This window comes from Anabrus simplex, chromosome 1 (assembly GCF_040414725.1).
Source record: "Anabrus simplex isolate iqAnaSimp1 chromosome 1, ASM4041472v1, whole genome shotgun sequence".
In the NCBI taxonomy this organism is placed as follows: domain Eukaryota; kingdom Metazoa; phylum Arthropoda; class Insecta; order Orthoptera; family Tettigoniidae; genus Anabrus; species Anabrus simplex.
In genome coordinates, this window is record NC_090265.1 from 1,705,727,795 (window position 1) to 1,705,755,753 (window position 27,959).

Here is a 27,959-nt window from a genome sequence, read left to right on the forward strand (position 1 = left end):
CGTGTGTGGCTTTCCATTGAAATACACAGGAAGTGACTCCAAAGTAATCGGCAGGAAACTTGAGTTGCCAATCAATTACTAAGGAGTAGCTCCGTGTGTAGATGGCCTAAGTGTGAGCCACCACATCTGTAACACAGCGAAAGAATGTTTTCCTGCCTTCGTGCAACGTCTCCCTTCCACCAAGTGCGAGTGGGCCTTTATTAATTTTATTCTTATGTATGATTGTTTTATATTTATGTCTTATTTCTTGGACATCAAGCGGAAGATGACCTTCAAATAGGTCGAAACATTCCCTTTAAACATAATTTTTTGACAGGCCATTTATTTTTTATTAAAAATGCATCGCAAATGGGAAATATCCTTAAGGTAATGAGTGTGTGATAATAAAATAAAAAACATAATTACCCAACAGCAACAACAAGAACAACAACTACAACAACAAGAGTACAACGAGCAATTCCATCGAAAAAAAATTACAATAAATACTACTAATTTAACATCCTAAATGCATTATCGTATGCAATTTCACACACAACGTATTTCCAGTGTTAACACTACGCTTATACAGTCAAATTCACACGGAACCTTACCATAGGCTGGAGATAAAGAGTGCGATATCTCACTGAGCCGCACCATTTTGCGCTGCCCTCCTGTGCCAGACGTCATGTTTGAGGATAGATTTTCTACGTTCCACTGCTCTCAATCGTGCATCTGATACCGCAAGTGTTGAATATGGGTGCATCTCAGAAAGCATCGGGTGTTGCACTTCCAGGAGATGTACAAGATCTCTCATATAAACTAGGACACTCGAAGCGGCGTTTTCTTCTTTCCGATCCGTAAGCTGCAGTATGGGAGGCGCGCGCATAGTCCTTGACCTTGCAAGGACCCGGCAAGCATCAGTCGCCAGTCTGAATCTCAGCTGTTAACATGCTGAGACAGTTATTATTGCAACACCGTATTTTCGTATGTAAGAGTTCTCGTTTCATCGTAACGGTCGTGTGAACGGCCATAAATCTCGTTATTAGTGTGCTGAAATTTCCTAGGGTGTTTATGAGGTCCCTCATTATGATAGGGAGATTGGTGTTTCGTGTGCTGTTAGTGAAAGACGAATAATCGGGCCTATTTTTTCAGAGACGACAGTAATGCAGAGAGGTACCAAGATGACGTTTTTACGCCGTTCTTCCATAAGTTACCAGAAGAAGAAAAATTGCGTGGTTGCTTTCAACAAGATTCACCCCTTGCTCATGCAGAAGAAGATTCCCTTGTTACAATCGCCGAAGTATTTGCAGACAGAGTGGTCAGTGCTGGTCTGTTTCCCCCCGCCTTCCTCCCCCAGATCTAACAGTGTGTGATTTTTACTTGTGGGGTAAACTGAAAGATAAAGCGTATCGAACAAATCCTCACACATTGGAGGAACTGAAAGAAAACATTGCGAATGAAATCAGAAACATTACAGAGGCAGAACTCACTCGCATCAGTCAGAATATGGTTACCAGATAAAGGATGACACTTCGAGCATCTTTTATAAGGTGTTGGTATGTTTGAAGCTAATAGACTCAAAAACTACTGGACCGATTTCGCTGAAATTTTCACACATTATTCTCATTACATCTGAGAGGGATTATGAAGTGGTTTGAACGAAATCTGATTGGTAGTTCGGCAGTAAGGGGTGAATAAAATAGGGGAAGATAAGCAAACTGCAAGAAATGTCCGATCAGCGGGTTGCCTACCCAACAGGATGTGAAGATTATGATGTGTTCCTTAAAACTTACTTCTGCTTTTATCTGGAAAAATTACTATAGCTGCAAGAAACCCCTAGCACCCCTAAAGAAAGGGGTGAAAATTAAAAATCCGAAAATGACGAAATTAGTGACTAATTCATAGTCATAGTGACACTCTAAATGCTGTTTAAGTCAAAGTTCGTTCCCAATCGGTATGGTAAACATATTATGACTTACTGTTTGGGAAAGAAAACTGTAGGGTAAGACACACATACGGGCGGGATCGTACAACTGAAGATGTTACAGACGTTAAAATTGGTACTGGGAATCTTCTTTAAAAATAAATACATTTTATTTTATTTTAGGAGAATCCATAAACTATATTATCGGTATTAAATGTTCATAAAATGGTTGAAATTGGCAGGAAAAACAATATGATTACGACAGGCATATCAAGATGAGTTATCTGATCTGTTTATAAGAAATGCTGTGGAGTAGCGCACGGGTCCACTAGTATCTCATATAAGAATGCATTTTCGCTTAAAGCAGGGCGGCCGCGTTCGACGTAAGTTCGGCTGAGGCAGCTGTCGTAGTGCAGAGTTCAAACACCGTGCGTTCGGTCTTAGTTTATATGTGAGACCCTGTATTCAGTACATCTGTGAGAGGTGGACGTACAACTTGGCAACAGTCGTCTCTTAACAAAGTCAAGTCAACCGGGCGAGTTGGCCGTGCGGTTAAGGCACGCGGCTGTGAACTTGCATCCGAGAGATAGTGGATTCGAATCTCACTATCGGCAGCCCTCAAGATGGTTTTCTGTGGTTTCCCATTTTCACACCAGGCAAATGCTGGGGCTGTACCTTAATTAAGGCCACGGCCGCTTCCTTCCAACTCCTATGCCTACCAAGAAAATTAACTAAGTCAATGAAAACTAAAGAAAGAAAATTGCATTATTTATTTAATGAATGAATTTTAAAATAGAGTAAAGAATAAAAAGAAATAAACAATATTCCTTTGACTCGAAGACTGAGTGTTTATGCCATCCTCAGTATTAAATGTCATGGCAATTCGACTTCCATCCTTACACACGCGCAGGGCGCGCATGGGAGTAAACTCTAAAGACCCTCGCCGAGACTCTCCTGAGGCCACACATTATTATTATTATTATTATTAGTATTATTATTAGTAGTAGTAGTAGTAGTAGTAGTAGTATTTTATTCTATTTTCGTTTCAGCCATCTATGGGCTGCGATTACGCAACTTCCATTGCTTTCGCAAGTTCTTTCTCTTTCCTCTTTCGCCAGTATTCCGTCATCCGTTGGCTTGCTCTTGCTCGTTCTTCTGCCGAGAATACTCTATTCTTCCTCATTTTCTCATCAGCTAGGTCCTTCACCTTCGCAACTCTCTGCCTGAAGATCTTTATGTTTGTTATATCGATGGCCTAGATTGAATACCTCGTATCTCAAAAAGTTCTTCCTATCCATTATTTTCCATTAAGACTGGTCACGCCTCCCAGCCACACATGAATATGCAGTCCAACAGAACAATGTTCGTTGGATTCATTTTCCTATGCTAACACTTAAAGGAAAATGAACCTTATAAACATTATACTCTAGGCCTTAGTAAATACGTCACGCAGACATACCTTCCTATAGTACGGTACGGTAAGGTTCATTTTCCTTCACACGTCGGCATAGGAATAAAGAACACAACGAACATTGTTCTGATGGACTGCATATCCATGTGTGGCTGGGAGGCGTAACCAGTCTTAAGGGAAATAATGGATAGGAAGAACTTTGTGAGATACGAGGTTTTCATTCTAGGCCATCGATATCTTCTGCCGTGATCCCACATTTTTCTAAATCTCGATGGACTTCTTTTACCCATGAGACTTGTGTCTTCCTGTTCTCCTGGAAGGTGAGGATCCTGTTGGCGAGTCTCTCCGATCCTATCCCTTTAATATGTCCGTAGAACGTCAATCTCCTCTATTTCATTGTGGCGGTGATGTTTTCAAATTGTTGGTATAGTTCTCGGTTTGGTCTCATGCGAAACGTAAACTTGTCTGATGATTTTATAGGTCGAAGAATCTTTCTAAGGAACCTCCTTCCTTTCTTTTCCAAATCTGAGAGTCCCTTCGTGGCTATTGTCTCAGCTGCGTATAAACATTCAGATTTGACTATCGTGCTGTAGTGCATGGTAGGAGAGTGACTTAGATTTGTAGGTGTTCTGACATAATCTATTTTATTGGACCCTGGCGGCAGAGGTTACTATACTGAGGAATGCACAGATCATGATATTATTTATACTTAGTAATTGCTGTAGGAACCGCATCTAATCGTTCATAACATAGGTGTTTACAGTTTTCAATCTAACGAATTTAATACATTATCTTTTACATGATGTTTTGGATCAAATAATTCCTCTAGAGAACCTCTACACTCGTTCAAATATCACGCAATAAATATCAGTAATACTCGTGGAAAGCAAATAGAAATGGAACTACCAGTTGGAATTCTGCTCTAAGTACGTATACGTTTTTCCACTTTTATTTTCATAACGAATACAATTAACAGTTCATAAAAGTTCGAAAATGTTTCCACATACAGCAGAAAGCTTTATATTTAAAAATTGTTCTCACCGTTCGTTCAACGAACTGTCCTTTGTTCTCGTTTTTGAATAGTTGATGTACAACAAGAGCCAACTCTCGGAATAGGTTGTTCATTCCTCTCGTTCGACTGAAATATTTTATCGTCAGTCTTTGTCTAACACATTTGTCCAATGCATACTTTTACAACACTTGTATATCTCTATTATATCCGGAAAGTGACAATCAGCCTTACAGAAATTTGTAGTGAACTTACACTCCTTCTAAAACCTTAGAACTGCACCCTTTCGATGTAAAATATAGTAAAACCTCTGGGTATTCACTAGTTCAGTGCTTTTTACCTGGCCATAAATACTGATACACATTATAACAAGATTGTAAGACACAAAGATAGGTTGTTTCAAATAAAGTGGACAGACGTCCTGGTGGCAGATTCCCTATCTGTTGTTTGCCTAAAATGTTCTTACATAATTTCAAAGAATTTAGAAATTTATCGAACGTATCCCTTGGTAAATCACTCTTCCTATAATCGAATGTCTGCCCCAGTGATTTATCTTCAATTCCAACTTTATCTTCGTCTACTAATGTCATTCCATACCATCTCTCCACTAACAGTTCGGACCATACCACTTAATCGAGCAGTTCGTCTCCTTACTCCAAAGTCTTCCGAGTGCAAACTTTGCAACATTTTCGTAACGCTACTCTTTTGTTAGAGATCACTCTGAGTGAATCGAGCTGCTATTCTTTGGATTTTTTTCAGTTCTCGAATCAAGTATCTGGGCGAGGTTGCCATAATACTCTAGCTGGAGTGTAACCGGAGACTTCTCCTTCACATTCTTACTGCAACCCATAAATACCCTCATAACTATGTCAAAGAATCTGAAACCTTTATTTGCAATACTGTTACGTTACCCGCCTGGTGCTCATGATCGTTAAGATGTCCAGTCTATATATGGTCTAACACTACAGTTAGCCGGTTCGAGTCCCGTTGATCGAAAAAAATCACCATGTTGGGTGGCAGGGTAGGAAAGGTAGTGTTATATAATTTCAAATCACTAGATTGCGTGCCAAAAGCTTGGAGTCAGGTTCGTCCATTGGATGGAGAGGAAAAGGCATTTTCTTTTGCTAGGGTCTTTACGTCGCACCGACACAGATAGGTCTTATGGTGACGATGGGATAGGAAAGGCCTAGGAGTTGGAAGGAAGCGGCCGTGGCCTTAATGAAAGTACAGCCCCAGCATTTGCCTGGTGTGAAACTGGGAAACCACAGAAAACCATTTTCAGGGCTGCCGACAGTGGGATTCGAACCAACGATCTCCCGGATGCAAGCTCACAGCCGCGCGCCTCTACGCGCACGGCTAACTCGCCCGGTGGTAAAGCTTTTAGCAGACCCGTAGATTTTATTCGACAGGAGTAGGATACGTGCCCATACGACCTCTCTGCCTCGATTGAAGCCTTAACCTGTCAGATATACATGAAGCAATATTTATTAATAAGTTGCTGATCTCATCGTTTACTTTGTTTGTGTGAAATGAAGACGTCAATGCTTGTTATTTTAGGGGATATATATAACACTCAGAAATCGAGGACATCGGTTCATGGTGACCTAAAATGAATGATAGTTGAATTTACCTTCTCATAGGATAGGATTGTTAGAAGTCCTCGGACGGACTGATAACAAATGCCTTGTTTTAATGAAAGTCAAAAATAAAGATGACAATACTATTAAAAATAAGGAAGGAACTGGTTCACCAACATATATATCTCATGAAAATTAATTTCATTAACACTGAAAATATATTTTAAAGCACGTGCCGAAAAAATGTTCCATATTCAAAGGGATTTAATTAAGAGGATTAAGTTCGGAACCAAGAAGGAGCGATATAAATTTTAAAACTTTTCAGAAATAGTTACTTCTGTATTCGCAAGTAAAATTTTACGTCGTAATTAGCATGATATATTTTCAGAAAGCCTTTTACCTGTTACGTAAGGCAGCACGATTATTATTATTATTATTATTATTATTATTATTATTATTATTATTATTCATTCGATTGGGCGATCTTAGAACCACATGAAAGGGTTTCCTTCCTCTTGTATTAACAAAACGTCTTCATTCTTGGGTGTTACTTTCTTTCTTCCGTTCATTTACTGCCCGACTTCTTTTTAGATTTCTCCGGAAATTCCCAATCAAATATCGCTTTCCTAAATTATTTTCTATTTTAAGTTCTTTTTGAATCTTGAGTAGTCACGAGTGTTCTTTGGATTATTTGAAAAACTGAGGTTATTTATTTTCGTAGTTTTCATGTATTTGTTTTGTTATTCTGTCTTTGTCCATTCCGAAACTGTCACAAAAGGATCGTCTCTTTCTGAAAGCATGTCCTATTTTCCCTGAGGATTTGTATAAACCTTGTTCTGGTCTGAACCTTTTTCTTTATAACGGGCGAGTTGGCCGTGCGCGTAGAGGCGCGCGGCTGTGAGCTTGCATCCGGGAGATAGTAGGTTCGAATCCCACTATCGGCAGCCCTGAAGATGGTTTTCCGTGCTTTCCCATTTTCACACCAGGCAAATGCTGGGGCTGTACCTTAATTAAGGCCACGGCCGCTTCCTTCCAACTCCTAGACCTTTCCTACCCCATCGTCGCCATAAGACCTATCTGTGTCGGTGCGACGTAAAGCCCCTAGCCACCACGAACTTTTATATGGCATTCTTCCAAATAGGTCCCATAATTTCCCTTAGGATTCCCTTCTCTGTTTAGGTTATTCTTATATCTGATAATGTATTCAAACAGTCTGCTGATTATAAATTTGCTGGGAGGATTACAGTTTTTCAGTGTCTCAATTCAGCATTTCTGTACATTGACTTTGTTTTTTGTTTTATATATTCATCGTTTCGTTATAAGCTTTTCCCACTTTATGAATTTTGTGAGCTGTAATACTGGTAGGTCTAATGTCACAGTGTATATAGATTGTTTAACGGAAGGTATAAAATGGCAGGGACGGATTCAGTTGGTCAGAAATGTAGTTAGAAGTCGGAGACCAACACCCTGCCACTAAAATATAGAGGAAGATTTTAAATACGAAAAAGGTGGTAGAAGGGACAGTGGACCACTGTATCTCAGCAGAGACGGAGGAAAACAACTTCATTCGTGAAGAAGTTATATCGTGAATGCTGTGCCAAAGCCACGAATATGACAATGCACTTCCTGTCCTTTATTTTCCTTAAGACTGGTCACGCCTCCCAGCCACATATTGATCAATCTTCATAATTGATAATGAATCTTACTGTACCGTAGTGTAGGAATGTGTGTTTGCGTGACATGTTTACCCACTTCTAGAACAGGGCCTCTCAAACGCCCAAAATCTCACGCGTGCAGATAGAGGCGCAAGAGCTCCGTGCACTGTGCATCGCTGCCGCTCGGCATGGCTCGGATCAACGCTTCGTCTCTGGGCTACTCGGCTAAGCTCGGCTCAACTCGCCTATACTCGGCTTAAGTCAGCCCGGATTTGGAGCGCTACGGCGCAAGTGGGGCAGAGGGAGACAGGCGGAGCGAGCGAGACAGGCGTGAGGAAAGAGAGAGTAAGCGCTATTGCTCCAAATCGAGGAGTGGGGGGTCTGCACTCTGGTCAACCAAGCCAAGTCGTCTTTTGCACCGTGCACAGTGCTTGCACCACGCGCATGCGCCCTGAGAGGCCCTGTTCTAGAATATGGTGGTATTTAAGGTTCATTTTCCTTCACACGTGCGCATGAGAAAATGAACTCAACGAAAATTGTTCTGATGGACTGCATATCCATATGTGGCTTGGAGGCGTGACCATTCTTAAGGAAAATAATGAATAGGAAATGCATCGCCACATTCGCCGTTTTGGCACAGCAGGGACGATATATTCTTCGTATGGATCAGTGAGAAATTGTCGGCTTCTCGATTAACAAAACAAGGAGTTTAAATCAACCAGATGTTCGATTTTTGAAGCATTAGGTCACTACTGGAGTTCCAGTTCCTCTGTCCTCTGGTGGGGTAAAACTGAACCTCCAATTTGATGCGGGGACGGACGTAATTCAATCGAGTCGAAGTACCTCTCCAAGGCAACTGAAGCCAAACTATTATCATTATTATTATTATGATTATTATTATTATTATTATTAATTAAAATATGTCCTGACTTACTCTTCATACGGCATAAAAAATCGGGCTCTTTTCATAACCTTTGTCTATATAACGTACCTTGAGAAGCGAAAACTTTTTTTATATGAATATAAAGTTATACATTTAAGCAAAGATCCTCCATGCCTCAGGCGGCAGCGCGCCGGCCTCTCACCTCTGGGTTCCGTGGTTCAAATCACGGTCACTCCACGTGAGATTTGTGCTGGACAAAGCGGAGGCGGGATAGGTTTTTCTCCGGGTACTCCGGTTTTCTTCTGTCATATTTCATTCCAGCAACACTCTCCAATATCATTTCATTTCATCTGGCATTCATTTTTCATCGCCCCAGAGGAGTGCGACAGGCCTCGGCAGCCAGCACAATTCCAATCCTCGCCGCTAGATGGGGTCTTCATTCATTCCATTCCTGACCCGGTCGAATGACTGGAAACAGGCTGTGGATTTTCCTTTTTTCATTTAAGCAGACCAGAAAGAAACTTGCTATGACGGAGAGAGTTGGCCGTGTGGTTAGGGTCGAGCAACTGTCAACTTGCATTCGGGAGATAGTGGGTTCGAACCCTACTGTCGGTTTCCCTGAAGATGGCTTTTCATGGTTTCCCATTTTCACACCAGATACATGCTGGGTCTGCACTTCAATTAAGGCCACGGCCGCTTCCATCCAACTCCTACAGCTTTCCCACTGCATCGTTGCCATAAGACCTATTTTTGTCGGTGCGAAAGCAAATTGTAAAAATTATCCACAGTTTTAGCCCTTCAGGCAAGCAATTCCATGTTGAAAACATCCTAGGGATATGAGCTACGAATGTTAGGTAAATATATCATAATAAAATATGAGAATATATTATTTGTTTCTAAAAGTTACAATCCTTTTCTTAATCATTAGCAGTTTGCCTTTTTCTATCACTACGAGCGCTGATGTGTGTCAATGCAGAGTTTCACTTAAGCACCACTACGAGCGCTAATGTGAGTCAATGCAGAGTTTCACTTATGCACCACTACGAGCGCTAATGTGAGTCAATGCAGAGTTTCACTTAAGCACCACTACGAGCGCTGATGTGAGTCAGCACAGAGTTTCACTTAAGCACCACTACGAGCGCTAATGTGAGTCAATGCAGAGTTTCACTTATGCACCACAACGAGCGCTAATGTGAGTCAATGCAGAGTTTCACTTAAGTCCGTATAACTACATTCGATGTGGACATTTTTTCAAAAAATCAAAAATTCCTGAGGGCATTGAACCAAAGAACGCATTACATAAAGAATTATGTAAATAACTTAATTTGGCTATGATTTGAATCAAATAGAAAACGAATGAAGAAACAAGCTACACTGACTGACAGAGCAAATGCAACACCAAGAAGGAGTGGTCAGAACTTTATGCCAATTGCAGGGTAGACTGACGTCACTGAGGTATGCTCATGATGTGAAATGCGCCGCTGTGCTGCGCACGTAGCGAACAATAAATGGGACACGGCGTTGGCGAATGGCCCACTTCGTACCGTGATTTCTCAGCCGACAGTCATTGTAGAACGTGTTGTCGTGTGCCACAGGACACGTGTATAGCTAAGAATGCCAGGCCGCCGTCAACGGAGGCATTTCCAGCAGACAGACGACTTTACGAGGGGTATGGTGATCGGGCTGAGAAGGGCAGGTTGGTCGCTTCGTCAAATCGCAGCCGATACCCATAGGGATGTGTCCACGGTGCAGCGCCTGTGGCGAAGATGGTTGGCGCAGGGACATGTGGCACGTGCGAGGGGTCCAGGCGCAGCCCGAGTGACGTCAGCACGCAAGCATCGGCGCATCCGCCGCCAAGCGGTGGCAGCCCCGCACGCCACGTCAACCGCCATTCTTCAGCATGTGCAAGACACCCTGGCTGTTCCAATATCGACCAGAACAATTTCCCGTCGATTGGTTGAAGGAGGCCTGCACTCCCGGCGTCCGCTCAGAAGACTACCATTGACTCCACAGCATAGACGTGCACGCCTGGCACGGCGCCGGGCTAGAGCGACTTGGATGAGGGAATGGCGGAACGTCGTGTTCTCCGATGAGTCACGCTTCTGTTCTGTCAGTGATAGTCACCGCAGACGAGTGTGGCGTCGGCGTGGAGAAAGGTCAAATCCGGCAGTAACTGTGGAGCGCCCTACCGCTAGACAACTAGACAACGCGGCATCATGGTTTGGGGCGCTATTGCGTATGATTCCACGTCACCTCTAGTGCGTATTCAAGGCACGTTAAATGCCCACCGCTACGTGCAGCATGTGCTGCGGCCGGTGGCACTCCCGTACCTTCAGGGGCTGCCCAATGCTCTGTTTCAGCAGGATAATGCCCGCCCACACACTGCTCGCATCTCCCAACAGGCTCTACGAGGTGTACAGATGCTTCCGTGGCCAGCGTACTCTCCGGATCTCTCACCAATCGAACACGTGTGGGATCTCATTGGACACCATTTGCAAACTCTGCCCCAGCCTCGTACGGACGACCAACTGTGGCAAATGGTTGACAGAGAATGGAGAACCATCCCTCAGGACACCATCCGCACTATTATTGACTCTGTACCTCGACGTGTTTCTGCGTGCATCGCCGCTCGCGGTGGTCCTACATCCTACTGAGTCGATGCCGTGCGCATTGTGTAACCTGCATATCGGTTTGAAATAAACATCAATTATTCGTTCGTGCCGTCTCTGTTTTTTCCCCAACTTTTATCCCTTTCGAACCACTCCTTCTTGGTGTTGCATTTGCTCTGTCAGTCAGTGTATTTTAGGCAATTTTTCATGCAACTGGATTTAAGCCGGAAGTGATTTTCGATATTTGTTTATTATTTTGATGCAGCTATCAAGGACCCCCTATTTGAATTATTTCCGGGTCCTTCGGCAAAATTCAGGAAATTGCTTAATTTTACATTTTTCTTAGTGTGGGACTCCTACTTTTTCTGCAAAGAAATGTTTTCAATATAAAACTCTTGCTGTTCTAATCCCAATACAATAGAAGCGCCATTGCCACGGTATCCTTACAGATAGTACTAGCGAACTGTAGTAAGGATTTTGAAATAGTTTACACTCTTCGTTCAGGAGACCAACAACATGTCCCGCAGGAAGGAGGGTTGGTCAACGTGCGCTGCAGAAGAACAAGAACATTAAGTTTAATGTTACTCGTTCCATTCCGATACATTAAGCAGCTCGCTGGCTGTTTTATTCATATCGCAGAGCAAACTGCTACTTTATCTGTTTTATGGCGTTCATAAATCAAAGATCGAGGAGAGAGATTAGAGCAGCCAGGACTAAACATGCCCCATGAGGACAATATGAACGGCAAAGTGTTCGTGTTGACGTGGTAAGTGACGATGACATTTACTAGCAGCCGCACACAATACTTTGTTGGAGATCTGTTGTTGTTCGTTCTCGGGACTGGAGAGGTCCGCACTCTCGTGCATTAAATGCGTGTGTAATGTGAAGTCTGCCTGGTAGTATCTGTGTTGCTGAGGTGTCGGTAAGCTTTTCTACCATCGTCCTACATTTCTGCACCTGAGAGCTAGAACTGAAATGGTGTATGGCTTTCAGTGCCGGGAGTGTCCGAGGACAAGTTCGGCTCGCCAGATGGAGGTCTTTTGATGTGACACCCGTAGGCGACATGCGCATCGTGATGAGGATGAAATGATGATGAAGAATCGTGAAGGCGACACATACACCCAGGCCCCATGCCAGAGAAATTAACCAATTGTGGTTAAAATTCCAGACCCTGCCGGGAATCGAACCTCAGTCCCTTGTGACCAAAGTCTAGCACGCTATTTAGCCATGGAGATCTGAGAGCTAAACCAACGTAAGTCACATATTATGAAACTTAAAGCCATATAAACGTAAGTCCACTCTCATTTTAATTTTATGGCAATAAAATAACAATTAAGCCTTTTAAGTATAAACTATATTAGTGAATGCGTTCAGTTATCAAAATTACACAAAATATAACAAGAAAAATTATGAACATTTATTGCTTAAGTCACAATGCAGCAAAAAATTCTCTTCAATTAACGTTTTTACTCTCTCTTGTAAAATGACTAAAATGTAACTTGCGTTGGTTTAGTTCTCAGCCCAGTTCTTCCGCCACTTTTCACACGCCCTATGGAGACTTCAGGTGCGAATTGTGTTTTACATGTGAATTTGGCCGTGTTTAACGATAGGTTGCCCTTCCTTTTCTTCGCGGACCTATTCACCAGTGTGTGTTTCAGTAGGTGATGGTGGAGTGGAATGAGAGAAGTGTTTTGGAACAAAGAAAAATACACAGTCGCCCAGACAGGAAAATTAACAGGCCGTGTTTAAAACAACCCACTCGGCCGGAAATCGAATCCAGGATCCTTTGAATTAAAATCCTTGACGCTGTACATTCAGACAAAAAGCTGAACAGAAAATTAGAACTGTTTTCTAGTGGTTTAACGTAGCGCCAACGGATCAAAACATTTCGGCGATACAGAAATGGCAAAGAGCTTAGAATGGGAAGGAAACAGCCGTGGCCTTAATTAAGTTACAGCCGAGCATTTTGCTGGTGTAAATACAGGGAAACCACAGAAAGCCATTTAATGGCTGCCGACGGTGGGATTTGAAACCTCCACCTCCCAAATGCAAGCTCATAGGATGAGAGACCAACCGCACGGCCACCACGAATTAATACATAGCGAAAAATATTCGTTATCAACCACCGAATTACACTTTAATATTGGAGACATTTGGCAAGATATCAAAGATAATAATAATAATCATAATAATAATAATAATAGTAATAATAACAATAATATGCCTTATGTATGGGGGTCATGTGTGATGCAGGCTGTGATATAAAGCACGGATGGATGGCCAGACAATGTTACCTAGCAACCGTGGTACGAGCTATGATGTAAGGTATGGATGGATGGCCAGGTAATTTTACCTAGGAACCTTGGTACGAGCTATGATGTAAGGTATGGATGGATGGCCAGATAATGTTTCGTAACAACCGTGGTACAAGCTATGATGTAAAGTATGGATGGATGGCCAGACAATGTTACCTAGCAACCGTGCAGGCTATGATGTAAGGTATGGATGGATGGCCAGATAATTTTACCTAGCAACCGTGGTACGAGCTATGATGTAAGGTATGGATGGATGGCCAGCTAATGTACGTAACAACCGTGGTACGAACTATGATGTAAGGTATGGATGAATGGCCAGATAATGTTACGTAACAACCGTGATACGAGCTGTGATGTAAGGTATGGATGGATGACCAGATAATGTTACGTAACAACCGTGGTACGAGCTGTGATGTAAGGTATGGATGGATGGCCAGATAATGTTACGTAACAACCATGCAGGCTGTGATGTAAAGTATGGATGGATCGCCAGATAATGTTACGTAACAACCATGCAGGCTGTGATGTAAAGTACGGATGGATCGCCAGATAATGTTACGTAACAACCATGCAGGCTGTGATGTAAAGTATGGATGGATGGCCAGATAATGTTACGTAACAACCGTGGTACGAGCTGTGATGTAAGGTATGGATGGATGGCCAGATAATGTTACGTAACAACCATGCAGGCTGTGATGTAAGGTATGGATGGATCGCCAGACAATGTTACGTATCAACCATGCAGGCTGTGATGTAAAGTATGGATGGATCGCCAGACAATGTTACCTAGCAGCCGTGCAGGCTGTGATGTAAAGTATGGATGGATCGCCAGACAATGTTACCTAGCAACCGTGCAGGCTGTGATGTAAAGTATGGATGGATCGCCAGACAATGTTACGTAACAACCGTGCAGGCTGTGGTGTAAAGTATGGATGGATCGCCAGATAATGTTACGTAACAACCATGCAGGCTGTGATGTAAAGTATGGATGGATCGCCAGACAATGTTACCTAGCAACCGTGCAGGCTATGTCTTATGGCTGGTTGCCATTTGAAAAATGGTTTCTTTACTTTTTTCTAATTGGTGATTCAACATGCATTCTTCATGAGTTACCTTGCTCGGTGGCTTACATCAGTGAACGAGTTCACTTTTGATGTAGGTGGAGTGAACTTTTGTTATCTTTCATCATTCGCTACTCGCGGTGCGACTTTCTCTGTTTTGATAATTTTGTGCGCTCTAATGATCATGACATCTCTGTGAAATACTGCTCATGTCTCCTAGAGATTATCTTCCTATTCGGAACACTTGCCTGACGTAGCATTCAAAAGTAGACTTCTCATCATTGTGATAAGAGAGCTCCAACAAAACAAACTAATAGGCAGATAATCCAAGCTATACAACAATATACAGTAAATGGTATATCACACAGAATATTCCGTTTGTGTGCAATTTTACCATAATATTGATATTTGGCCATTGACATGTAATATCCATTTTCTCGTTCATATGATTCCTTAGCACGATAATATCAACTATCGAAATAAACATATAAATAAACAGTTCTTTTTTTCGTATTTGACTGTAACAGCCTTAAGTTCCGAGCGCCTAAGGTTCGACTTGAGGTCACATGTCGGTGTTTAGGCAAGTCTATTTAGTTTATCTGGAGATTTATTATATGAATAATAATAATAATAATAATAATATTAATAATAATAATATTAATAATAATAATAATAATAATAATAATAATAATAATAATAATAAACGTAAGTTATCAGCTACCGTATGTAGACATTTTCCAATTTGACGCCAACTGGCTGTCTGCTCGTCAATTTCGACGTTCGTTTTAGTCAAGGCCTACTAGATCACAGAGTAAACTGAATTTCTCTATGGCATCTATGGCTGAGCTTTCAAGAAAAGATGGTGGTGGTGATTATTGTTTTAAGAGGAAGTACAACTAGGCAACCATCCTCTATATAAAACTAATCAGAGAGAAAAATGGAAGGAATCCGACACTTCGAAAAATGAAGGTATCGGCCAAAGGAAGACAAGGGTCGCGAAGGGCGTGAAAATGAAAGACTCCCTAGACCTCACAAGCTGCTAGTAAGTCACTGTAACACTTAATCTATTGTAAATTGTACTGGAATTACGTAAATAATGTGGGATTTTCTATGAGACTGATGGTAATTGAATCAGTAATTTAAAAAGGGCACATGTCCAGAAATATAAATTTTCCGGAGGAGCAAATAAATTTAAAAATCAGTCTTGCTATTTACGCTAAATGTATATGTTTTGACCGTTATTGTCGATGGTTGTAGCTAGGTTACTTGGTAAAATATGGAGTACGTATGGTAATTGTCAGATACAAGAAATGGATATGTGCTCTTTCTATAATTATGTCTGAATTAAAATTAGTTTTGCATAAAAAACACATTGTTTACTCAGATGATTTGCACACATTGTTCTTTGTTCTACAATAATAGTCATTTGAACGATGACAGTCAATTAAAATCATTGTCAGTCACACGAACAGTTGGCCACACAAATATTTCGTTGTTAAAGCCTGTGTACTTCCCCGGAGTGTACACTTCTAGACGCTTTAGGTCATTCATCTTATTCCCGTCAATCGGAATTGGTTCTTCGTTTGCTAGTGTGTTACGAAGATGGACGTTGCTGTTTAGTTTCTAATGGTAGGTGTGTTTAATAAGGTCGCTTATAAACTGCTTTGTTCGTAAGGTTCCTGGATCTTTGGCAGAATAAAGAAGTGCGCGACTTTTCAAGTTGGAAGGCACTCCCGTTCCACGAGATTCGTTCAAAATTTCGTCCACCATGCAGTAAATTTCTTAAACGTTCCTTATGCTTTTTACAGCCACCAGAATACTCAGAAACTGCATTAACCGATGTCATAATCTTGGTAATCGACGTTAGTAAACAAGTGAAGGTGAAGTCAGCTGTTTGATCAAAGAGCAAGCAGCTGCTCCCTCCTATTAGCAAAGATGTCATTCAAGAAAAGGCACTTGTCCAGGGACGTGTGCCCTTTTTTAAATGACTTCTAAACCGCACACAAATCAACGTTAAATATCAGCAAGTTTCTGGTTGGATAAGTTTCGTTCCTTTTGTGAAAATGTGCAACAGGTCAAGAAGAATGTTAACCTGCAATTTAGAAATATCGGAATTTTTTACATGTGCCCTTTTCATGACTGATTCAATTGCTTCTCTTCATAAGTAATCATTTATTTTTCAAGTAATTATATATTTTTCATTATTGTTTCCTACGGTCTTCTTCTTTTGTTACCATGTAATTTCTTGTAATATTTCGTTTTCATAAGATCCTTTTTGTGGTATTTGTTGCCATATCATTTACATTTTAATTTAATATCATTTCCGTGTTATTGTAAACCGATATTTCAAACCAGGATATCACCCAATTGTTATGGATTTTTAACAATAAAGTAATAATAACAATAATATTAATAATAATATCACCTCCTTATCTGTATACAACACACCGCACTACCAACGATACACAAAGTAGTGAGTACATTCCTCCACTAATGGATGGCTTTTACAACATCATCCGGTCATAAAACTAGGCCAAGTGTAAATGCACTGGTGACCCCCGTTCAAGTAACTGGAGTTGTCATCTCCATTTTTTACACAAAATACCTTATATCATTAGAATATATCAATAAAGTGTTTAGATACTTACTGGATGTTTTTAGAACAGCTATTTCTTAAGTTATCTAGTGCATCTACCCATTCCGTCTAACTAGCTAGAAAAATCAATATATTCTTCATTTCATGTTTACAGTATAAAGTTCGAGGAACTTTTCAAGAAAATTATTTTCTCTCATCATCTCCAATAATGTGATATGGAAACAGTTGAAGAGTTGTCATCTAAAATATCTAAATTGACTTACTTATCTTTACTTCTACACCACTGGCCTAGTTTACCAAGGATCACAAGTAAATAAAACTCTGTAGTCTTGCAGAATAAATATTTCCATGTGATACCCTTAAGGTGCTGGCAAATGATATTCTTCTCGACTCGCCATTAGCCCTCTAAAAGATCTCGTCTTTGCCGGTGATGTACACACCTCAATTACATGGCCAGCCCTGGCCTCCCTAATTTACCTGCTGTGGTGGTACAGGCCCTTGTACATCGCACACCGCTAACGATGTAATTAACAGAGGACTAGACTGGTTTATTACTGGCAAAAAATACAGCACTTGTACAGGTGTGTACAACGAGCCAAATTAAAAAATCTGATCTCGTATACAACTTTAAATAAATATCACATTCTATTAATCTACGTTCGTATACACCAGGGAATACAGATTCAAAGTCCAGATATTTATATTGAATTTCTTGGTTACTTTAAGCACGGGAAGTGTGGATTTTAAAAATTAATGTGTTGATATATTTTGTTACTAGGGAAGCATAATCAGTCCAGAACCCGGATTCGAATGCGCTAATATGTTAAAATGCGAACTTCTTTGGTGACCAGCAAGTGTCGTCAAGCTCGCTCTACAGTTATGTAGGGAGAGTTGCAGAAATTATAGGGACTCTACTTTGCCGTACTCCTAGGTTTACACAGCTCTCAACACAGAACTGTCTTGTGACCCGGAATATGTAATTATTGCTACATGCTTAAATATATAATTTATTGTCGCATAAAAATCCGAGCTCCAGTGATCGCTGAAGATAATAGACAAACCAAGGAGAATAGGAGAAGGATAGCAATATTCAGTAAAGACTAAAGTCTGGAGTCCTATTATTGGAAAAAAATAATCATAAGAATGTTGCCCGGTGGGTAGGAGAGGTGGTGGTAAACAATTCCGGATCACTATAACGTGTGCCGAAAACCTGTTTATAACTCCCAGCCTCCCCACTGTCTTGTGAGGAGTGAGGACATATGATGATGTTGATGGTGATTATCCGTCGGATGAGGACATTGTTGTTATTGGACAGGAGTGGACTACTTGGCAACCTGGGTTCACCCTCCCCTTAGCTCATCATCGTCATCGTCATCGTCATCATCATCATATATAACATGCAGTTATCAGACTGTATGTAGAAACGCATAGCGTAATCATCTTCGCTTGTGAAGCAAGATGGAACTATCTCCTTGATACAAGATTGTGCGCGTAAACAATAACGGACTCTTCTTCACGTGCTTGGCATTAGAACACACTATTCAATGATAAAAATGTTAAGTCAGATAAGGAAGTAAGGGAGATAGCTGCCAAAAGCTCTGATTGGAGCATCTTATTATACCAAAGTCAGATTTGGACAATTGGCAAAATCTATATAAATAAAGTTGTAGGGGATCCGCTGTCTGCAATTTCGTTTGTTTTGTCAATGTTTCAGATATTTATCCGTTTTAGGTCAACTCAAGTCCGAATCGGTGGTTTTTATTTTTCGTGCCTGTCTGTCTGTTTGTCTGTTTGTTCCAACATCACGGCGAAACGGATGGATAGATCTCAACTAAACTGCATATTTAGATTATACTAATCCCGAGGAAGGTTTTGATATTTGAGATTTTGAGATTTTAAAATATTTGTAGGAAAACCAGAACGCTTTTCCTCGATTTTCTCCTATACTATTGATTTTCTGTAAACTGCGTAGATCGTATGCGAAACGCATCTTCATTATAAACTACTTTCGTTATGTTCATAATTTACCTTACTCTTCAAATGACGGAGAAATTTACTATTTTCTGCGGGTATCATGCTCTGCATTGAGCGACCGACAGACCGACAACGAACCTACCTGTTACCATGGCAACGTCTCTGACTGCATGCCAGCAGGGAAGTAACGTATTGCCATTTTCCACATCATGCCTTTAAATTCGTGGTTGTTCCTTGGGTAGAAGGCAAGAGAGGCGTCAATCGGCCATTATGCGGGATATTGGCGGAATATCGTTGGAGGTTATAACCCTCCTCGAATAGCTTAAGTAATAACACCTTTAGTCATATTCTTATCTGTTTACCTAAGAATCCCTACGCCTAAATTTCTCCTCTGTTACCGCCTTTTTACATCCACAACTCACACCAGCATAATTTATTGAGGGGCATTTGATTATCCAGTACATTCACTTGGTATGTACATATTTGTCGTCATCCGGCTATCCTTAGTTATAATCCACTTTCTGTTCATGTCAGCTTTTTTAACTGTATTATTTTCTTCCTTAATTACTCCGTTTGTATGCGAGTTCTAATCCCGAAAGCTGGACACACTTTTCTTTGAGGAAATATTCTAAGCTATGCAAATGTATAACTTTTGGCCCAGGAAAGTCGTATCACAAATCAGAAAGCACAATCGCCTTTCATTTTGGAGAGATCTACAACTTTGGTCCTTTGAATTTTTGTCGTATTCCTGTCCCATATACGTTAAATAGAGCTGTATTTCTCGATTTCAGGTTAATTTTGTACTTTTACATATACATGTTTTCATTTGGCACACTTATAGGAAAGATAGAATCATGACATTCGGAACGCACATTGACATGGCCAGTGGCCATATGATAACCAAATTATATGATTCTAGCTGTCACATGAGTATCAAAAATATAAAGTAGTATGTGGAAACTGTACAAAATTTCACCCCGTTGAATTACTTTAACTCAATCTAACCCATACATACAGGAGATACGAGAAGTTGTCATGGAACCAGTCATGTAGAACACTGAAAGACGCGTCTGATGGTGAAGTCCGTTTGTAGATATGTCGTACAGTTTCAAAGCAGTAACTCTCGAAATAAAGGTCTGCACTTCGAGAGTGTGTCTGTACATTGACAATTTTGGCGAAATTTCCGTACAGTTATCCGTTTCATGTGTAATAATGACCATCTGCATACTTTTTGCTTTGGTGTGTGAGTGTCTGTCTGTCTGTTTGTCTGTTTGTCTGTCCACCAAACTTCATATTTAGAATCCACCTGTCCTTGAGTAGGTTTTAGGGCAAATATTATCCGGTTCCATGGCTAAATGGTTAGCGTGCTGGGCTTCGGTCGCAGGGGTCCCGGGTTCGATTATCGACAGGGTCGAGAATTTTAACCATCATTGGTTAATTTCTCTGGCACGGGGGCTGGGTGTATGTGTCGTCTTCATCATTTCATCCTCATCATGAAGCGCACGTCGTCTAAGGAAGTCAATCGAAAAACCTGCACCTGGCGAGCCGAACATGTCCTCGGAACCGAAACCGTGATTTTGCACTCCCACAAAATATACACAATAAAACTTAATGGAAATCTACCTGCCCTAATGGAAATTAATTTCTAAACCTTTTTTCTCCTTTGCATCATTTCGATTCGAGGATTAATAAGGGAGATATCATTAACGGACCGTTTTGCGGTACAAATCCCACCGGACTTAACTCAAGAGCGGGTGCGTGTTAGGCGTATTTCCTACGACTTGAAAACTAATGATGATATTTGAGTCAAACTTTATATTTAGCAGCCACCTGTCCAAAGGTAGGTTTTAAAGGTCAATAACATTTCATGTTCCCGGAATGGATCTGTCGTATCTGAATCCCTTTTACGTTTGATTTTTCTCTATTTCTCGATGTTAAGTAAATTTGGACTTTTCACATGCATAATTCATACTTTCAATCACTTATAGGAAAGATAGAATCATCAAACTCTACACGAAAATTGGCCCATCCAGTAGCTATATGTGAGCCAAATGCTATGTATGTAGCTGTCACATAATTATCCGAAATGTAATGCAATGTGAGGTAATCTTACAAAAATTTAATCCTATTCAACGTTTCTAAGTCAATCTAACCCATGAATAGATGATATATCATCGGACCAGCCATTTAGACCGCTAAATCCGGTGTCTTATGGACAGTCCTTTTGTCGATATGACGTAGCGTTTAGCAGCAGTTAATCTGTAAATGAAGGTCTGCAATATTGTAAACATGTATATACTTTCGTATGTCGATCTGTATATATTCACTGATGTCGATTTATCGCGATCGAGAAAGGGTGTGTCTGCTATTGTAATCAGCACTCCCCACACCGACTTTAACTGGCAGTAGGAATAAGGTCCTTCTCCAACTCCTGTGTAACTGGCATTAGTAAGGAAGGCCTACTATTGTAATGAATAATTCACTTCTCGATTTGACTTGCAGAAGGCAAGGGAGCATGCAGTTTTGTTTTAAACTCCCCTACCCGATTGTGTTTGGCAGTAGGCAATGGTGCTCGCAATTATAAACAAATGTCCTCATCTAAAATGTGACTGGCATTAGGCATAGTGGCCTGCTATTTGGATGGAAACTCACCATCTTGGTGTGACTGGCAGTAAGTTGGCTGGCAGAAGGAAAATGGGCCTGCCATTATAATGATAGCTGCACAACTCAATTGAGATTGGTAGTAGGGAAGTTGCCTGCCATTATAATAAAAACTCCTTAACTGTAATCTATTTGGAAGTAGGAAAGGGGTCCTGCCATTGTAACGAAAACTCCCCAAATCGATTGTGACCGCGCAGTAGGCAATGGGGCCTGCAATTATAATGTAAACTTCCCAACTCGATTGTGAATGGCAGTAGGCAAGTGAGCCTGCCGTTATCATCACAAATCCGTAACAAACTCTTTACATTGGAAACAACGTATGGGGACCTCCCCATGCCGTTTCTCGGATAACACTAAGAGACATGCAATTTTTAAATATTCTCATTTACTGCATGTACACTATTTACTTCAATATTCGATTACAGTGCAGAATACCGTAGCGAAGCACGGGTACATTTGCTAGTAGAAAATAAAACAACTTAGAGCTGTAGAAATGAGGATGTCATGAACAAGTTGAACAGAAAAAGAAACACACGTGGAACTATTAAACGATGTTGAAGTGGAGAGAAGATTACTGGACTAAATGAAATATGCGAAAATTTAAATCACTAGTTTTTTGAAGCAAATTTGAGGAGAATGATTCTGTGAAAAAATTGACAGTGGAAGAGTGAGGAATAAAATCTGAAAGGTATGAAGAGTCAGGTGGGTTTTGTAAGTTATGTAGATCTAAAGAGGGCAGCAGAAGACACGAACCTCTGAGGTGAGTGAGTGAGTGAGTGAGTGAGTGAGTGAGTGAGTGATTAAATAACTGGGGTCACTGATCCGGGAGAAGTAAGATTTTTTTTTTTTTTGCTGGTGGCTTTACGTCGCACCGACACAGATAGGTCTTATGGTTACGATGGGATAGGAAAGGCCTAGGAGCTGGAAGGAAGCGGCCGTGGCTTTAAATAAGGTACAACCCCAGCATTTGCCTGGTGTCAAAATGGGAAACCACGGAAAACCATCTTCGGGGCTGCCGACAGTGGGATTCGAACCCACTATCTCCCGGATGCAAGCTCACAGCCGCGCGCCTCTAACCGCACGGCCAACTCGAAGAAGCGGCATCGAGTGCGGAAATACATAGCCAACTGGACGGCACAGGCAGAGGTAGCATTCGTATCCCTTAGGTGGTGCTTATGAGAAATGAACAACACGCTTGAAACAAAAACCCTTCTCTTGTGTCCTGCTGTGCGGTTCTGAGATGTAGACACTTCTGATACGAGACCTTCAGAAAGTGGAAGTCTTTCGGATGTGATGTCTACGTCAGATTCTCAGCGGAACTCTCCGTGAGCATATACGAAAAGAAATCATCTGGAAACAATATTAAAACCACCCAACTATTGAAGATGTGATCCACATGAGGAAAGTGAGAAAGCAGGATACCAAACATACTTCTTTGGCGGCAGTGACCAGCACAGTGGAAGGTTCAAGTGAAAACACCCAAGAAGATTAAGGATAAGCACATTGAGCACGATCTGAAAAAACCTTATGCAAAATATAACCCTAGAACAAATCACTGCTTCAGGCTGGTGAAGAAGCATGATATATCAACGGCACCCCACAGCAGTGCACCGGATTCAGAATAGTCCGCGACCGGTCGTCGGCTAGGGAGCAAAGACTCATAACTGGTTGTCTTAAATATGAGGGGCGATTGATAAATAATTTTCATTTGTGTTATTATTATTATTATTATTATTATTATTATTATTATTATTATTATTATTAGTGAGTTCACCTCTTAGGATCATGCTATAATTTCATATTTTCTTTGTCTGGTGCTTCCAGCACTCCTTCATATGGGCACTATGCTGTTTCTTCTGTTCATCCGTCCAGGCTCTTACGGTCTTTGCAGTCCTCTCGACTTGAAACCCTTCCAAATTTTGAATCATTATCCGAAATTTTTTCCAGTCTAATATCTGAAATTCCTGGATGTTGGACTTCTCTATATCTTTACGAAGTTCCTTAATCCATGGCGTAGTTTTTTTTTTTTTTTTTTTTTTTGTTCCACAGGCAGTCGAATAAATTTTTGGTTAATCTCGTTTTGTCCATTCTGTACGACAACCTCCTCTTTTTCATGGTCTCTTAAATATTCTCCATATTTTGTAGACTTCATTGTTGTTCCCTAGTTTCCATCCAGTTTCAGTCTGGATTGGGCCAAAGATTTCCCGTAGTATTCTTCATTCTAAGATCTTCAGCTTCTCCAACTTGTATTTCACCAATAGACTGGCATACAGCCACTCTCTTTTTACTACAGTCTTGTAATTCCTTATTTTGGCATTCCATGAGATACATTTATTGCTGTAAAAGTTCGTCATTAATCTATAAGCTCTCTCCATTTTTCAGACACGATCGTCTACAGCAGCTTTCTCTAATCCATTCTCTTGTATGATGTCACCGAGCTATTTGAAATTTTTAACCCTCTGAATCCATCCAATCTCTGTTTGAGCGAATTGTGGTCCATGTTTGTCATTCATCATGAACTTGGGCTTCTCTGTCGGGATCCTTAGTCCCGTTTTAGTAAGCAATCTCTTCCAGGAGGTTCATGTGTATGGCCGCTTCCTCTAGGTTTTTTGAAAGAATCTCAAAATCATCAGTGAAAGCCAAGCAGTTATTATTATTATTATTATTATTATTATTATTATTATTATTATTATTATTATTATTATTGTTGTATGTCCGGCGCTCCCTTCTCGCTCCGCCAGCCAGCTGCACGCGCGCCTGTGTATCATTCTGCTAGCTTCGACGCGCAGCCCTCAGTGCGCGTGCCTGACCATCGAGTGTACTATAAATAGGAGCTCCCGGCCTGCTCACTTTCCCACTTGCCCCGGTGTCCAGCTCCAGAATACACCCTACGTCGAGCACGGAGGCTACTCCTCTTGAAAATGTGCTTCGACCAGGTGGACTGAATTTCTGGCAGTACGAGGTTTCACCTCTGGTCACCGTTCCCTTACCTGTTTCCGCTGCCTATGTCCGTAATTCTTTTACAAGCCATTTTCATTCCCTAATTTATGCAAGCTCCCTTAGTTTCGCTAGGTGGAATTTCTTCAATCAATTGAACTTGCTTTTTAGGAATTCAGGCACTTCAACAACAAGGACTCTCATGAACATTTATGTTAGTGTGCCAGATAGTTCTCGACTATCAACGTGTCAATTCACGAAGACTATCTTTTCAAGATAGAAGTGTATATAAAGACTGCAAACCTGTACATATTGTATAAAGACAGACTTTTCTCAAGATTCAATATTACTTTTTGCTTCAAAATAAATTTCAGTTATTTGTGTAAATATCATAAAGTGAAGCAATAAAAGTTGTGTTCTGTAAACTTCAACCTTGGTTACAACACAACTCTATGGCGACGAGGTAAAAAAGCAACACTACAATTCAACGGGCCCAGTTGTCAACTCTACGGCGACGTGCTAAACAACAACGACACTCCAACCAGTTCTGACACACAGCTTACCTTACTCTTTCTTGCACGCATCTCGCAATGGCTACTGCGGAACAACTCGCTACGGTTTTCCAAGCCTTACAGCAGCAACAACAACAGTTTATGCAACAACAACAGGCAGCATTAATTCAGGCTATTCAAGCTATTTCTGTCTCTACACAGCCATCAGCTATTCCTCCGTTCTCTGCTTTTGATCCGGCTAAGGAAGAATGGTCAGTTTATTTAGCCCGCTTGCAACAGCATTTCATCTGCCATTCTGTCACAGATGATCAACGCCGCCGCGCACTATTTCTTAGTTCGGTTGGCAATGCTACGTGTGAATTACTACGTAAATTAAGTCCAGAAGAACACTTATCTGAGGTACCCTTCACGCAGCTCTTGGCCCGTCTCACGGAACACTATGCCAAAGCTCCTCACATAGTGGCTGCTCGCTATAAATTTTTTCAGAGCAGAAAGCAACCCCATCAGACACATACTGAATGGATAACTGAATTGCGTGGTCTAGCTAAACCCTGCCAGTTCATCTGCTCCAAGGACGGTTGTGGTTCCTCCTACACTGATTCTCTCATTCGGGACATGATAATTTTACATACTCCTGAAGACAAAATACGTTTTGACGCTGTCAAGCAGAGTAACCCTTCTTTAGAAGACGTCCAGCGTATTGCTACGATTTATGAGCTTACTACCAAGACTGCCGCAGCCATAGCTTCTCCACACGAAGTTGCACAAGTCTCGCCTCAGGCCCGCAAGTCCTCTGCTACAGTGAACCGTACGGATAAGGCGCTCTCCACTAAGCATTCTCGCCAGGTTCCCTCTCGTCATGCTACACGGAAGCCCAATTCTAAAAGCACCTCGAAACTCCTGCCTTCCTGCCGAGGTTGTTTCAAGCATCATGAACGTCGTGCCTGTCGTTTTTTCAAAGCTACTTGTCAACGATGTAATAAACTTGGACACATTCAGACTGTCTGTCGAAGTTCGCCCCGCCCTGCTAAGACTACTGCAGCGCGCCGGAAGCATATACAGCCCCGCCAAGACATGGAAGTTGATCAGATCAATCTTATTCTTCCCACAAAGGATTCTCACAAAATCATCATTCCTCTCTCATTCTCTGATCGATCTGTCGATTTTCAATTAGACACTGGATCACCTGTCTCTATTATTAACCTGACTACCTACCACAACTTAGGTTCACCTTCATACTCTCCAGCTGACATCCAGCTCGTGACATTTAACAAGAAGAAAATTGACATCAAAGGTCAAATTAAGCTTCAGGCTAGTTATAAAGGAATTCAGAAGGCCATTCCTCTTCTCGTAGTTAACAACTACACTGCATCAAACATTATGGGCATGGATCTATTTAACTTATTTGGTTTCCAGATACATGACAACATTAACGTCGTATCTACATTGCATCCTACTTCTGACGTTACCGCTCTTCTAGCGCAGTTTCCTGAAGTCTTCGACTCTCAGCTGGGAACAGCAAAAGACTATACAGCTCACATACAGCTGAAATCCGGAGCTAAGCCTCGCTTCCTCAAAGCACGTCCAGTACCCCTAGCACTTCAAGACCAGGTCACGAAAGAATTAGAAAGATGGATACAAACTGGAATTGTAGTACCAGTTACTTCTAGTCAATGGGCTACTCCACTCGTGGTAATCAAGAAACCTGATGGTAATGTTCGACTTTGTGGCGATTTTCGATCTACAGTCAACGCACAACTCGAAACCGATATCTTTCCTATTCCACGTCCAGAAGACTTATTCCGTCGTCTCTCTGGTGGACAATTCTTCTCTCGAGTTGATCTTAAAGAAGCATATCTCCAGCTACTTTTAGACGAAGAATCTAAGAAATTTCTCACACTCAACACTCCTCTCGGACTGCTCCAGCTCCAGCGGCTCCCATTCGGTGTTTCATCCTCAGCGGCTATTTTTCAGCGCTATTTGGCTCAACTCACCGCCTCAATTCCCGGTTGTGCTAACTACCTGGATGATATTATTGTTACTGGAAAAGATCATCAGGAACATCTAACCAATCTCCGCCTTCTTCTCCAGAAATTGAAAGACAATGGCCTACGAGCGAATCTCGCTAAATGTACCTTCTTTCAGCCTCAAGTTCACTACCTCGGACATATACTTGATAAGAATGGAATTCGTCCTAGTATGCAGAATGTCTCCGCGATAGTAAACATGCCAGCACCTCAGAACCTCAAGCAGCTTCAGTCCTTCATAGGCAAAGCGAACTATTATAATAAGTTCATTCCACGCTTCGCTACAGTGGCAGCTCCATTAAACGCTCTACGTAAAAAAGGTGTTAAGTTTCAGTGGACTCCGCAATGCCAACAGGCATGGAAAACAATCAACAACGCCTTAATTCAAGCTATACAACTCACTCATTTTCAGCCCGACAAGATCATCACGCTAGCTACTGACGCTTCAGACTATGGTGTCGGTGCCGTTCTCTCCCAGAAGGATCGTCATGGACAAGAACGCCCCATCGCCTTCGCTTCGAAAACACTTAATGACCATCAACGTCGATACTCACAGATAGAGAAAGCAGCTTTAGCCATCATCTTTGGTATTCGCCGTTTCAATGAATATCTTTATGGCAACCATTTCCTGATCATTACCGATCATAAGCCTCTCGTACACTTATTCCATCCTGGTAATAAGATCCCAGAGAATTCCCTCAGAAAGCTTCAAAGATGGTCCATGTTCCTTTCTGATTATTCCTATCAGATTGTATATCGAGCCACATCCCAGCATTGTAATGCTGATGCCCTCTCCCGCTTACCCGTTGGTCCTGATACTGCCTTCGAT